Source organism: Gopherus evgoodei, chromosome 8 (assembly GCF_007399415.2).
Source record: "Gopherus evgoodei ecotype Sinaloan lineage chromosome 8, rGopEvg1_v1.p, whole genome shotgun sequence".
NCBI lineage: Eukaryota > Metazoa > Chordata > Testudines > Testudinidae > Gopherus > Gopherus evgoodei.
Window position 1 is genome coordinate 15,258,201 of NC_044329.1, and position 16,280 is coordinate 15,274,480.

The 16,280-nt window shown below is 46.2% G+C and overlaps 1 long non-coding RNA gene across 2 annotated transcripts in view; it reads left to right on the top strand.

Annotated features, from left to right (window-relative positions):
- LOC115655936 overlaps positions 1-7,225 on the top strand; it is a 74,809-nt gene extending 67,584 nt beyond the window's left edge. For both annotated transcript variants that reach the window (XR_004001541.1, XR_004001540.1), the window contains 2 exons: positions 4,142-5,858; positions 7,134-7,225. This is a non-coding gene — a long non-coding RNA (uncharacterized LOC115655936). The remainder of the gene's footprint in view (positions 1-4,141; positions 5,859-7,133) is intronic.
- The last annotated feature ends 9,055 nt before the right edge of the window (positions 7,226-16,280 follow it).

Here is a 16,280-nt window from a genome sequence, read left to right on the forward strand (position 1 = left end):
TGTATTTTTAAAAAGCTTTTTGTTTCAAAATTTACCTTCAATGGGTAATTCCCGGTTTAAGAGAGTTGTGGTCTAGTGGCTGGAGTAGGAATAAGGAATGCCCAAATTTTAATCTGTGACACTGTCATCTCAGTTTTATCAGACACTGTAACATAAATGTTTAAAATAATAACATATATGTTGGCCAGTTTATCGCCTTTATATAATGCAAGGACTCCCAGGAAAAGCACAGACTTGAACTTCAGTTACTAGTATTTCACTCTGGTCTCCCCAGTCATTCTAGTGGCCTAAGGATCAGCAATCCAAAAGTAGTGGGTGTTTCAGGAAGGATGCATCTAGCAGGCAGAGATGAGGACATTTTTAGTTTTCACTGCTTGCTAGAACCACCTATTCTCTCGCTGTAGCAGGTGTACCATCTCCTAATTGGGGTGAATGTTTTGATGGTTGGGTTATTGTTAGTCAATTGATAATCAGTTGCACATCAGTCTTTTCTGATTATATTTGGGATGGAGCATGGCTCAGACATCAAACATTGCGGCAGTCTTTGATGTAGGATTTTACAAATGGGTCATTGCCTTGGTTGGTTATTTTTTTTGGCTGATTAGCCCTGATAAATTATCCTGTATCTCCACATTATTTTTGTATAATTTTTGCATATTGTGTGGTTCATCATGGACCGATCAGAGTTAAAACCATTCAGACTGTAAGCTCCTTGGAGTAACGACTTGATCTGTATCAAGTATCAGAGGGTAGCCGTGTTAGTCTGGATCTGTAAAAGCAGCAAAGAATCCTGTGGCACCTTATAGACTAACAGACGTTTTGGAGCATGAGCTTTCGTGGGTGAATACCCACTTCCTCAGATGCATGCATGTCTATAAGGTGCCACAGGATTCTTTGCTGCTCTGACTTGATCTGTGTTTCCCAAAAAGTACTTTGCATTATTTTTATTGGATTTTCTTCAGTTTTCAGCAAATGAAAACTTAAAAAAAATTGTTTATTTGGTTTTTTGATTGTTAAAATTTTCCACTGAAAATTGACAAAAACAAATTGATTTTGTTGAGGTGTTTATTCCCCCCCCAACCAGCTCTGCGTGGCAGGCTTGCAAGTAACATAAACAGATAAGTAATAACAACAACATAGAACTGTTTGCTTTGGATGGATTTAGAGTTGCTACTCTTCAGGGACATACTATTTTTGTCCTTTTTGCTCCTACAACAGATTTTTTAGGGTGCTCTGGGATCCGGAAGATGCACTTTTTTCTTAATTTGGGATGTTTATTAAAGCTTAGTGTTCTCTTCTGGCTGTATGTACCGTTATCAGATTGGTAATGACTTGTAGAGACCGGAAATGTGAGCTGAGTCGTCAGGCGATCTTGGTTGTGTTCCCAGTTCTACCTCAGACTGACACACATCCTGTGACTTCGGCCAAGTTGCTGAACCTCTCTTCATTTTGGTACCCATCCCATCAGGATTATCTGGGATAATAATAGACACCTAATTCATGGTGTGTGGTGAAGGGACTGGAATAGTTCTGTGATGGGTTCAAAGCGGAAGCTGAACTCTGCGCAGGCTGTTAATTGAAGGGCTCCTCAAGATGCTTGTGGGAAAGGTGTGAGCAGCTAGAGAATCGCTCTTGTCACCAAAGAGCTGCAGCAGCCTCGGTAGAAGGTTGGAGGTGGGAGTTCCTGCAACGTACAACTGCAAGAAACCACCAGAGCTATTGAGAGGAAAGTTTCAGACAGCCCCATAGTGTGTTGCTTTCCTGCCAGATGAAGCTTCCTGTGCGGGAGTCAGGACCTAGGATATACCTTCCTCTCATAATGCGACATCCTGTCACGCTGGCGCCTTCTGTTTGAAATGTGCTTTTGTACTGTTACCATCTAGTAAAAAATCTGGGCAATTGCATCTGAGCAAGCGCTGACACAGATGCAGTCAGAGGGCTAAATTTATCGCTGCACCAGGGCAGACCCTGGTTCAGGGTGGCAACATGCCTCCCCTAGTCTGGAGCTGGTTCAATCTTTGGCATTGGTTAAAGTAGCTCTGAGAGCTACTCTGACTTGCGCTCCTGCTGCAGCAGGTCATTAGGGCTGAGATACAGGCATAGTCCATCTGGCCCCTAAAATGGCTCCTACATCAGGGCCCTTACAGGCAGGGAGGGAGGGGTTGAAAAGCTGTCAGAGGCCCCTTGTGTCAGGGGGACTGCCCCAGCTGGGAGTGGGGGTGCCAGTGTAGCTTCTCTCTGGCTCAGATCTCAAGTGAACAATTCCCCCTAGTGGGTTCATGTTCCCCTTGACATAGAAATGCATGGGCTTAATGGCCTACGTCACTGTAGCTCAGAGGTGGGCAAACTACAGCCCGCAGGCCACATCCAGCCCATGGGACCCTCCTGCTCGGCCCCTGAGCTCTTGGCCCAGGAGGCTAGCCCTTGGCCCCTCCCCTGCTCTTCCACCTTCCCCGCAGCCTCAGCTCGCCCTGCCGCTGGTGCAGTGCTCTGGGCAGTGGGCTGCGAGCTCCTGGGCCAGTGCAGCTGCAGAGCCCAGCCTGACCCGGTGCTCTGTGCTGCACAGTGTGGCTGTAGAGCCACCAGCCACCAGTGCTCCAGGCAGCACGGTAAGATGGCCGGGAGCATGAGGGGTAGGATAGAGGTCAGGGGAGTTCAGGGTGGTGGTCAGGGGGCAGGAGTATGAGTAGAGGTCGTGGCGGTCAGAGGGCAGGGAGCAGGGGGTGAAGGGGGCAGGGGTCCCGGGGGGGGCAGTCAGGAAGGAGAGGAGAGGTTGGATGAGGTGGCAGGAAGCAGTCAGGGGTGGGGATTCTGACGGCTGTCAGAGGACAGGGAACAGGGGGGTTGGATGGGGCAGGAGTCTGGGAGGGCATTGGGGCGAGAAGCAGGGGGCGCTGGATAGGGGATGAGGGCTGGGCCATGCCTAGCTGTTTGAGAAGGCACAGCCTCCCCAACTGACCCGCCACACAATTTCCAAAACCCAATGTTGCCCGCCTCTGCTGTAGATGGAAGCGGTACTTGTAACAGGGCCAGCTCCAGGCCCCAGCGGGCCAAGCGCGTGCTTGGGGCGGCATGCCGTGGGGGGCGCTCTGCCGGTTGCTGGGAGGGTGGCAGGCAGCTCCGGTGGACCTCCCGCAAGTGGGTGGTCCACCGGAGCTGCAGGACCAGCAAGTGGCAGAGAGCTCCCTGCGATGTGCTGCAGTGCTTGGGGCAGCGAAATGGCTAGAGCCGGCCCTGCTTGTAAAGCCAGGCTCTGGTGCTTCAGACACCTCCCCCGCTCCATTGAACTCTCCATTAATCACCTCATGACACTCCAAGCTGTTAGCCGGGACAAGCTTGGTGGGAAGCGGAGGAGATAGAGTCTGACGCTGCTGGCTGGTTTTTATTTACAAGCTAGACAGTGTTTGAAACTCCTCCATTTCTTTTCTATATTTGAAACCTTATCGCAGGGAAAGCAAATCTTCTATGACAGCAGAACATGGGGAGCTGTCAAAAGCTCTGAGAGCTGCTGTCTGAATACTCATGATCCTTGCCCTATTGCTGGGGATCAGAGGCAGTTCAGACCATAGGGCTGCTCTCCAACAGACTTCAGCCTCCAGCTGGGGTGGGGAAAGGGAAGATTGTATTGCTTTAGAAAACCTGTTCAGTGTAGTGCCATTAGCAAAGTGCTAGCCCCCACCTGAGTAGCCTGCCATCCAAGTCTGTTCAGAACCAGTCTGCAATATGCTCTTTGCTGTATATACTATATTATGGGATTTGTGACTCTTGGGAACAATAGTACTGGCCTCCTTCAGGGGGATGGTGTCAGAATGAATTTATTAATCTTGGGGAGGCACTCAGCCCAGATCCTCCAAGGTATCTGATTTCAGTTATTATAGGAATTGGAGGGATATAGAAGTACCTAGGCCGAAACATGAAACGTACCAAAGATGATTAATAAACCCACAGCTCTCATCTATAGTACAGAAAACAAATGGGGCTGCATCTGTACTGTGTGGAGAGAAAGAAACCAGCATGTGAAGAAGTGAATGCCTCATAACAGAGAGAGAAATAGCCAGAGTCTTGTTTTCACTGGAGGAGCTGGAAACAGTACAATTTCCTAGGTGGCATTAGACACTAACTTTGTCTCATTTTCTTACAGTGCTCAGTAGAAAATTCAATTATATCCAGAAGAGTAAACAGGGGGGAGATGGAGGCCTGAGAATTTTACCTCGTGGGACCAGGGATACAGAGCATATTTGCAATGGAGCTGAATAATTCACAGTTTGGGAGCTATAAGGGAAAATATGACCCCCCTTCTGCTCTTGTATTTCTAAACTCCCACGTGTCAGTCATCTAGAACAACCCTTATGCTGGAAACTGGATGAATCAGTTTGTCTCAGGCTATCACTTGGATAACTACAATTAAAAACTAGATACAGAGGGCAAACAAACATCTGTTGGGCGCCTTATCTACAGAGGGCCCTCGACTTTGTCTTGACGATTAGCACTCTGTGGTGAATTATAATCTCCACTAATTCACCAAGCGGTATTTATCTCTTCAGATCTGGTAAAGATCCCATGTGCTTATTGTGGCCATGACTTTGTGTCTTCTCCAGCCAAAGAATAACTAGGCTTCCATACTATGCTTTGAACAAAAGATTTAACTGGAAACTGACGGGATAATACCAGGATGTCATGGATTTGTTAGGTTACATGCTGTGATGAATGATTTCTGAACAACCTGGTATGGACCCCTGTAAGCAGCTAAATTACAAAAGAGATGAAAAAGTTTCTTCACCTTGGACCTTCTGACATCATTGATTTTAACTCTGCTGGCATGCTTATTCCTATGACTTCATTAACAGCCAAATCCTGATACATCAAAACCAACGTAAGAGCTTCTTGTGACTTCAGGGTCATGCTGAATTTGCTTGCCTGGCACTGAGTGCTTAGGCCTGGTCTACACTACAAAGTTAGGTCAACGTAAGTCATCTTGGATCAGCCTATTTGCGCATGTGTCTACTCTCATATTTGTCACTGGTTGATGTAAGTGCCCCACTACAGCGACACAGTAAAAACACTGCCCGAACTGTGGAGAGCCATGGTTGACCTACTGAGGTCAATGCAGAGCGAGCATAGCCACTGTATAACATGTGTCAATTCCAACAACCTCCACCAGCTGTCTCAATGGACAGTGACCACCCTGGTTATATTTTTAAACTCCACTGCCTATGAGTCACAGAGACTGGAAACCACACACGACACCCCAACTTAAATCCCCCATGTGCTTTTGAAATGCCTCTTCCTGATTGCCCAGCTTGGTGAGCACACACAGCAGCTCACCTTTGTTACATGCAATTGCCTTGCCTAACTGACCATGCCAGCTCCACGCACACAGACGTACTAGACACAGTCCTGCCTGCAGTAGACAGAAAGTATTGGATTTCCTGGGCACGGACCAGCTGTAGAAACGTGGCCATCCCTGAGCAGATTGCATAGGGGGTGCAGGGAAAGGGTTATGACAGGGATCAGCGGCAGTGCTGTGTGAACGCAAAGGAACTTTGCCAGGGATATATATCACAAGGCCAGGGAGGCCAATGATGGATCTGGTGCTGCACCACAGACCTACCACTTCTACAAGGAACTGCATGCCATCCATGGTAGAGACCTCACCAGCAACCCACAGACCACTGTGGATACCTCATGGGAGGCCAAGACCCCAGCTGTGAATGGCGAGGAGGAGGATGGGATGGGGGAGACATAGCAGGGGACTCCAGCCATGCTGTGAGCCAGGAGCTGTTCTAGGCTACACCAAAGTCCAGGAAGTCCTACCAGGCGAGCACAGATGAGCCTAATGAAGGGGGAAGAGAACTCAGGTAAGTATATACATACATTTTTTTCTCTTACAATGTTTAATTTTAAAGATGGCACCTGGTCAGACCCCAAATTAACAAGACAAAGGTATTGACTTTTCATTGTTTTACTTGTACAAGAAGAGACAGAGGTACAACAGAGGTAGAGTTGGCATCTGCTTTTCATTTCCTTGCTGGGTTAGGCAGAAGGAGGGGACATGCAGAGCACTTTGTTTATGTACGTAGGGGTGTTCCTTTTATCCTCCTGAGAGATACTCTGCAATCCTTTTCCATTTGTTTCTAGTGATGGCAGCCTTATTTCTTCCCCCATGGTAAGAGACTCTCCCACACCATGTGTGATGAGTTTAGCTGGCACCATTGCAGTATACAGACTGGCAACATATGGTCCATGCAGCGGGTGTGTTCTCTGTGCCTTTGTGACCCTCGGGAGTTGGATATTGGCTAGAATCCCCACAGCCTGTGGAAAACTGCCAATCAATACCCACTGCACTGCTGAATGCCAACGGTAGGCTCAGTGGTTTGAGCATGGGCCTACTAAACCCAAAGTTGTGAGTTCAATCCTTGAGGGGGCCATTTAGGGATCTGGGGCAAAAGTCTGTCTGGGGATTGGTCCTGCTTTGAGCAGGGGGTTGGACTAGATGACCTCCTGAGGTCCCTTCCAACCCTGATATTCTATTAAAGAAATTAGGCCATGCTCAGGCATCGGAGGTGAGTGCCAGTCATGACAGAGAAGCACAGAGGCAAGAAGGTTAGAGAAAAGACTGTTACCTTTTCTGTAACTGCTGTTCTTCAAGATGTGTTGCTCATGTCCATTCCATGACCCGCCCTCCTTCCCCACTGTTGGAGTTTCCAGGAAGAAAGAAGTGAGGGTGGGGAGAGCTGGTGGTGCCCCTTATACCATGCCATATGGGCACCACTCCAGAGGGCATCAAACTGGTCCCCTATGGATACTGCTGAGGGAAAAACTTCTGGTACCAGTGCATGTGGTGAGCACACCCCTGCTAGTATGGAATGTGCAACACATCTCGAAGAACACTAGTTTTGGAAAAAGTAACTGTCTTTTTTTTATACCTTAAGGACACACAAAAATCCTTCCTCTCTTCCACCCCCCACATCCCTGACAGGTTGTACTCATCAGTGCTGTGCAGAGGCATCCAAAGCTGAAGTGTCAATAAGCATAGCTTATTAAAAGAGTGTGTACGGGAAGAGTTTTGAAATTTATCTTTCCTTTTCTCTTGTGACTGTAAATCCAATGGCACATCTGTCTGTTTTTATCAGCAGCTTTCGGCAGGGTGGCCTTGAGGGATGCCCCCTCCTTGCCAGCAGAACACCTGACCCTGAAGAGGAGGAGAAAGAAGAGAATGAGGGAGGACATGATTTGCGAGATCCTGCAATCCAGTGCTGCATCAGACCATGAACAAAGGACTTGGAGGGCTACCGTGACCAACAGCATGGAGAAGGAAAGAGAGAACAAGAAAGAGGCCCTAGGAGTGGCAGCAGGAAATGTAGCAGAGTGTAGTAGGTCTTCTCCGTCAGCAAACTCAAGTGCTGCAGGCCCTCATTGACCTACTGGTCCAGAAATCCCAGACCTGCCCACCCTTTGCAGTCCTTGGAGAAGTCCATGGTCGCTGCTCCCTGCACCTCCTAATATATCATATGGCATCACAGGGCACATCCTTACCCCTTCCACTCCATGCCAGGGACAGTAAGGAAAACCACAGCTTTACATACACTGGCCTGTGAGAACCACAGCAGGTATACGTGTAGCCACACTGGACTATGCTTGTTTCCTCAACTGGCCATGCATGTTTACAATTTTGAACTTTCACCCCGTCACGTTAAAAACTTGTGAACAGGGCCTGTGTGTTTTCTGGTTTTTGCACACTGAAAATCTGCAGCATTGTTCCTTTTTTCCCACTAAACCTGAGGTTTTTGGAGAATCAGATGACCTCTATTAGTTCACAGCAAACATTGCAGAATGCAGAGTGGTACAGAAAGCAGCCAGTATTTGTAAATGCTCGCCAAGCATCATGGAATTCATAGCTACAGAAAAACACCCAGTCGTATTCATAAATATAGTGTAAGCGCTTCAAGCAACTCGTAAAGCTCTAGGCCCACAGACCACTAATGCGGCTGACAGTTCAAGTGCTGTTTCAAAGCTTCTTTCAACTGCATATTTCCATAGTGGGACCTTGTAATGAACCATGAGTCTGGCTGTTCAAAGTCAGTCTGCAGCTGCTTCCCGTCTGCCCTCCACCCTGGTGTAAGCTTTTCCCTTATGGCCTCATAGATATTATGCAGGACACAAGAGGCAACTATAACCATAGGAACATTTTTCTCACTGAGCTCCAACTAGTGAGTAGACACTGCCAGCATCCCTTCAATCTACCAAAAGCACATTCAACTGTCATTCTGCACCTGCTGAGCTGGTAATTGAATCTTTCCTTGGTGCTGTCCAGATAGCCAGTGTATAGATTCAAAAGGGTTAGGCTGGGTCCTCTAGCATCATTCTTGGCATTTCAATATCACCAGAGGTAATTCACTGGCCGGGAAAGAATATTCCTACTTGCAGATTTCTGAACAGCCATGTGTTCTTAAAGATATGAGCATCATGCATCTTCCCTGACCAACCAACACTGATAGTGTAGCAGCCCCAGTGATTCACCTACATGTGCATAACCATAGAAAAGTTTCCTTTTTTTGTTGTACTCTGTGGCAAGATAGGCTGGTGCCAGAATAGAGAGCACCCCACCACTGTTCAGGAATGCCAATTGCTGCATTCCACCTACTATGTCCTACGCATTGCCAAGAATCATAGGCCTGCATAACAGGAGATAATTAATGGTTCTACACACTTGACAACAACTCAAAAATGATTTCTCACTGACAGGTAGCAAGCTGGTATTGCAAGCTTCCAGAGTGTGATCACCACTTGCTTCTCCATTGCTGATGCAGGTCTCATTCTGCTATCTATACACTAAAGGGCTGGGGTGAAATCAGTGCACAGATCCAGTCATATGGCCTTGCACAGCCGAAAGTTCTATCGCCACTGTGCATTGTCCCAAACCTGAATTATGATATGATTCTGCCAGTCGGTGCTTTTTTCTTGGGTCCAGAAGCAGCACTCCATCATCTGTAGCTGCTCTGTGAATAGGGTGACCAGATGTCCTGATTTTATAGGGACAGTCCTGATATTTTGGGCTTTTTCTTATATAAGCTCCTATTACCCCCGTCCTGATTTTTCACACTTGCTATCTGGTCACCTTGTCTGTGAATGTCACCAACAACCTTGAATTGTTTTTCACTATGTTCCTCAGCAAACTGTCCTAGAAGAAATTCTCATATTCCTGGTTTTTGTATTTCCTGGAGGTCTACGAATACAGGAGAAGTGTGTGTCCTGTATTTGCAACATTCATGAGAACAGTATAGAGCTCTGCAGACTCTGGACTTCAGCTAGAGATGGCAGAGACTGAAAAGTGTCACGCACGTTTGGGAGAGGGGCCTTTAAAAAGGTTTGAAAATTATGGGCCCTGGAAGGCATGATGAGATGGAGAAAGTTACCTGCTGGGAACTTAACCCCTAGCTCCCAGAGATCCCTGGATGAGTCATTACTCTCCCACAACGCATTGTAAAAATGGCCAATATGGCATTGTGCCAGATGGCAGAGCATGGTCTTTGGAATACATTCCCATAGTGCACTGCACTTTGCATCAACACAAGCATGCCTGGTGAGTAGTGGCAGTGCTGACACAAGTAGCCATGTGACCGAGGAATATACAAACTTTGGCAGCTGTATGCCGGCATAACTTTGTAGTGTGTATATTTGACCTTAGGAAACTGTTGGCAAAAGCAATGGCACTTAGCAAGGCCTTTCCCTGCCCAAAACAAAGTAAAGACCTGTGTTAAATTAAACGTTCCCATGTTTGTTCTATGGAATGGCTTTTGCCTTCAGTGATCCACCTTGTTAATGAGACACCTGGCAGTTGAGTGAATGCAAACCATAAAAAGAAGAGCTCCCCATAGTGACTTTAGGTAATGCTTGCAGATGTAGATATAACTGGCCAGATCCTCATATCATGCAAATCGATGCAGCTCTATTAACCATAATGGAGCTATGCTAATTTACACCATGAGGCTCTAGCTCATAATGGCAATGGTAGCCACAGTGGTCTCTGACCTGTTTGGTAGGACTAAGTCTAGGAAATAAAGTGAATTATCTTACAAGTACTCCTTTGTGAGTGTGGGCTCATCTCTGTTTGTGAGATTTTGAGATTATTACAATCCCAGGGATAGACCACACAGGAGTTAAAACACTGGAGGACCATCACTCCCACAAGACCTTAACCACTGAGAGAAATGATAGGGGACACAGAACAACTTGAGTATCAGAGGGGTAGCCCTGTTAGTCTGGATCTGTAAAAAGCAACAAAGAGTCCTGTGGCACCTTATAGATTAATGGATGTATTGGAGCATAAGCTTCTGTGGGTGAATACCCACTTCGTCAGACAACTTGAGAGACTTCCCAACACCTTGCTGCTGCCATCAAAGCATGACAAAGCTTTCTTTTTAGCTACACATTGAGGACCAGGTCTTCAGGTGGCGTCAATCACCTCCTGTTTATACCAGCTAAGGTTACAGCCCAGACTGAGTTTAGCAGGAACATGGAAAAGCCCTAAAACACTCTGGCGATAATATGTTCACAAAGCTCCATACAGGCTCCTGCTCCTTTTCTGAGTTTCCTTTCCTAGTGATCACTAGTGTGTTTTTGTATAACCAGGTGAAAGGCTGGTTGAAAGGAGGCCTTTCTAATCATATTTGGGTGACAGGCTGTTAAAATGGGCCCCTTGCTCACCCAGGTTCTATTCGGTTGTTTCCCTTGCAAGGGTTCTAGAGCAGAACACATTGCAGCATGATTGAAGTGGATTTGGGAATATGGGGATTTGTAAAACATAGATTCTCAGCTTTTTCTTTTTCACTTGAACTATGTTTTGGAAAACAATGTAAGCTGTTTTAGGTCCTAAATTGTTAATAGAATGAATATGAAATTGCTCAATAATATTGTAATCCTTTGAATTTATACTGTGCCTTCCTACTGGATCCCACGATTATTACAAACAATGATTTACTCCTCACCAACGCCTAGTGATTTAAGGAAGTATTATCCCCAGCTGACAATGGGGGAAGCTAAGATCACACAGGAACTCTGCCCCAGAACTGATGGTGAAACACAAATCTGAAGCTTAGACTATACCAGAGCACGTACCTGAATCGATGCGGCTGCACTGATGTGAATTCTCCAGTGGAGCTGCTCTAAACTGACAGGAGAGAGCTCTCCTGTCAACGGCCTGGTCTACACTATGCGTTTAAACCGATTTTAGCAGCATTAAACCAATTTAATGGCGCACCCGTCCACACTACGAGGTCCTTTATATCGATATAAAGGGCTCTTTAAATCGATTTCTGTACTCCTCCCCAATGAGAGGAGTAGCGCTAAAATCGGTATTAGCATATCGGATTAGGGTTAGTATGGCCGCAAATCGATGGTATTGGCCTCTGGGAGGTATCCCACAGTGCACCACTGTGACCGCTCTGGACAGCAATCTGAACTCGGATGCAGTGGCCAGGTAAACAGGAAAAGCCCCACGAAATTTTGATTTTCATTTCCTGTTTGCCCAGCGTGGAGGTCTGATCAGTACGGGTGGCGATGCAGTCCCAAATCCAAAAAGAGCTCCAGCATGGACCGTACAGGAGATACTGGATCTGGTCGCTGTATGGGGAGACAAATCTGTTCTATCACAGCTCCGTTACAGAAGACGAAATGCCAAAGCGTTTGAAAAAAATCTCCAAGCTACACAGTGCTGCGTGACAAGCGTAACGGAAAGCCAAAGAATCAAATGGACGCTCATGGAGGGAGGGAGGGGGTACTGAGGACTCCAGCTATCCCATAGTCCACAGCAGTCTCCGAAAAATATTTACATTCTTGGCTGAGCTCCCAATGCCTGTAGGTTCAAACACATTGTCCGGCGTGGTTCAGGGTATAGCTCAACAATTTACTCCCCCCCCCCACGTGAAAGAAAAGGGAAATAAATCATTTCTTGACTTCTTTCAATGTCACCCTATGTCTACTGAATGCTGCTGATAGATGCGATGCTGTGGCAGTGAAGAGCAGTATCCGATCCTCTCCCCTCCCCGGTGGCAGATGGTGCAGTAATATTGCTAGCTGTCGTTGTCATCAGCCCATGAATGCTCCTGGCTGGCCTCAGGTGAGGCTGGCCGGAGGCGCCTGGGTAAAAATAGGAATAATTCCTGGTCATTCCCAGTAGATGGTACAGAATGGCTGGTAACCGTTCTCATCATAGCAACGGGGGCTGAGCTCCATCAGCCCTCTCCCTTTCCTGTGTAAAGAAAAGATTCTGTATTGCCTGGACTATCATAGCAGCGGGATGCTGGGCTCCTCTCCCCCGCACCGCTTAATGTTCTGCCTGGACTGTCACAGCAGCGGGAGGCTGCCTCCCCCTCATTTTATCTCACTAACAAGTCACTGTTTCTTATTCCTGCATTCTTTATAACTTCATGACACAAATGTGGGGGACACTGCCGTGGCAGCCCAGGAAGGTTGGGAAGGAGGGAAGCAACGGGTGGGATTGTTGCAGGGGCAACCCCCATGAATGGCATGCAGCTCATCATTTCTGCAGGATCCGACACGGAGCGGCTGTGCTCTCTGATACACTGGTTCTCTAGTACACTTACCCCATATTCTAGGCAGAACTGTCTCTATTTTTAGATACCAAAAAGGAGGGATTGACTAGGGGAGTCATTCCCATTTTTGCCTTTGCGCCTCCCCGACCTCAGCCAGGGGTACCCATGATAGCAGCAGACAGTACAGAACGACAGATAACCATCATCTCATTGCCAATTTACAATGGCAGCAGACAGTACAGAACATCTGATAACTGTCTCTGCTATCATGCAAAAGCAAGTGAATGCTGCTGTGTAGCGCTGCACTATCGCCTCTGTCAGAGGCATCAGGTACACATACGGTGACAGTAAAAAAAAAAAAGCTGAACGGGCTCCATGGTTGCCGTGCTATGGCATCTGCCAGGGCAATCCAGGGAAAAAGGGCGTGAAATGATTGTCTGCCATTGCTTTCCCAGAGGAAGGAATGAGTGATGACATTTACCCAGAACCACCTGCGACAATGATTTTTCCCCATCAGGCACTGGGATCTCAACCCAGAATTGCAAGGGGCGGGGGAGACTGCGGGAACTATGGGATAGCTACGGAATAGATACCCACAGTGCAATGCTCCAGAAATCAACACTAGCTTCGGACCATGGACACGCACCACCAAATTAATGTGCTTAGTGTGGCCGTGTGCACTCGACTTTATACAATCTGTTTTACAAAACCGGTTTATGTAAAATCAGTATAATCCCGTAGTGTAGACGTACCCAACAATTAATCTACTCCCAATAAGCCATGGCAGCTATGTCATTAGGAGAAGCCTAGGTCAGTGTAACTTATGTCTCTCAGGGTGACTTATTCACACCCCTGAACGACATAGGTTATACCAACATAAGTGGTAGTGTAGATGTAGCTCTAACCAATAGACTGTGTTTCTTCATAATTAGCTAATGTTCACGAAGCACTTTGTAGATGAAAACTGCTATATGAGGGTATAAAAATAGGGCAACTCCATTTTAAAGGTGAAACTAGACATGCTAATTAGAATTGGACAACATATTCCACAAATTTTTTCCCATGTTTTCACTGAAGTTTTGAACTTTTCAAAAATTTTCTGACCATCTGTCATGTTAAAACTGCTGAGATGGATTTATTTGTCCCTTGCACATTGGATTCATTCACATTATCTGAGAGCTCCCCTGGATCTAAATATCACATAGGAATGAACAAAAGGCCTAAGTAACAAGCTGTGAACCTGGAGGGAGATTATATTTCAATCTGCATTAAAATGCACCTTCGAGCTTTTCACTTCTTCTTTTCTGGAATGTAATAAGCTCATATAAAATGACATGACTGCTGATGGGTTGTGGCTTTGGAGATGTAGACTTCACGTTTGTGGTTAGCATTTCCCAGGCTGCTCAAAGGTGAATGTAAGTTCAGTGATCTTGTCACTTCTGTAGATTTTGTTTAAATGACTCAGGTGTGAGAAAGGGGCCTGCAGTCGTTTGGAGGATCTGTGTTATGAAAGACTATAAGGATGAGAAGGCACAAACGGTCATAATGCCTGATGCAGAGAACCAGGCCCAGCCCTGCAGGACAGTAGCCATTGATGTGAGGTCAGCGTGGGGCCGGCTTGCTCTCCAACCCACTCACCCCTGAGACTCCCCACCACACCAGGCTGGGATCAGAATTGTAGTGCCAGGGCAGAGAGTGCTGCTGCAGGGATCAGAGGAGAAGGAGGTGAAGGATGCTGGCCCATGATTTTGCCCCTCCCACAAATTTGAACCTTAGATGAGTTGCAGAAAAAGACAAAATGCAATTGGTGGATCATCTTAGGCCAGTGAGTCCCAATTTTTTCACTAAGTTTTAACCTGAATTAGAGCCTGTCTCTGTACTGGTAGTGGATTTAATTCTAAATGATTGCAGTAGATATCTAAATCCCTGTGCATTCTGGCTATTGCTGGTGCAATAGACTGAAAATAATTGCTATGGATTAATTGTGCAGCGGTGACATTTCCAGTCATTTAGGTTTTTTCCTTTAAACTAGATATTTTTCCAGAGAACTAGTAATCCTGGAACACACCAGGCTATCACACCTGGTCACACTGACATCTTCTAGTCAGCCCAGGATACTGCTAATGCTGGTTTCTTCACCCTCCCCTACCAATGGTCATCTCCCATGGAGACTCGTAAGTAAGTCAGTCTCTGTGCCCATCTGGACCTGTCACCTTTCTTCTGAGGCAAACAGCAAGGGTGCTAACCAAGGCTATTTGTGATGGTAGCTTCTGCGCTGTGGACAGACTGAACTGAGATGAACACATCATTTCATGCAGTCAGAGCTATTAGATGGAAATTGTTTTCTTTCTCTGCCGACTTGAGGTGGAGTTGAATTGGTAAAATAGAGCTCAATATCTCTGTCTCTTGTTTCCAATCTCCTGAGCCATGCAACTCTCTCTGTTATTTTAACTATTACTTTTAAAAATACAAAGTGTATTTCCACCCCTCCTCCCCCATGCATCTCAGAACTGGCCTAACCATTTTACACAAGTTTCACAAACATACACATAAAATCACCATTGGGCTGAGATGCAGCATGTGCTAAAGGACTCATTTAAAATTACCACGAAAGGAATGTTTAGGATGAAAGGGCCTTGTCCTCATTAACTAGTACGTTTAAGAATATGAATCTCCTTGACCTTGGGCAGGAAGGAAAGAAAGAGAAGTTTCCCAGAAATCAGGAACTAAACCAGAGACAAAGCCTTCTCTGAGCATGCTAGCTGGTTGTGTGGTGTTGGTCATTATACTTAGAACATGTATATGGGTTTAACTGGAGTGTTAAACAGAACCAGAAATATTCATGCTAGTGTGCTGAATTGAGTTCCTCTGAAAACCCCATACCCCAAAACTGTGACATGGGTAAGCCCCATTTTTACAACACTCTTAAATCCAAAATGCTTGTGCTGTTTCCTCTAGCTTGATATTAGGCTGCTGTATTACAAATCCCTGATCTTTTACTAATTTTGGATGTGTCCTGAGGGCCAGGGTTACTTTTCCTCTCATATTAGAAAACTGTCTCCATGTGAAAGCCAAGGCCTATATGTACAAACACCCCAAAGCAACTTCATCACCCATTTAGTTCATTATAATATCTCTTGGGTGAATGTTGGGACAAGGAGCTAAGCTGTTTGGCATTGACTTCAATGTTAGGTGCTAGCCTGCTTAAGTGCCTGCCAGGATTTTCAAAAGTACCTATTTGCATCTTTAAGTGCCCAAATACCTTTGTAAGTATGGCCTAGCAACACTCTTCCAAGTGTGCTGTGCTGCCTTAAAGCATGATATTCAGCCACAGCACTACACAACGCAATGAACATAATCCATGGAACAATTTAGAAGTAAAGAACTTTTCATGTGTAGTGTTTTCTTCCCAGTGTAAAACAGGATAACACAGCATACTGTAAATCAGGCTTTGTGACTAAAAGGATTGCTTTCCAACTGTAGCACATTGCCTGAGAAGAGGAATAACGGCTTAAAAATATAACCCCGTGGCGTCCATCACCACACAGCGCCGTGGGCTCTCTAGTGTTACTGGGCTGCTCCCTGGCCTTTGCAGGACCTGACTCAGATCTTACACCAGCAGGAATCGTGGAATAGCAGTGCTGAAGTCAGCAGAGCTATGCTGATTCAAATTTGGCTAAGAAACATCAGAATCAGGCCCAGGGACTTCTCTTTTCCCAACAACAG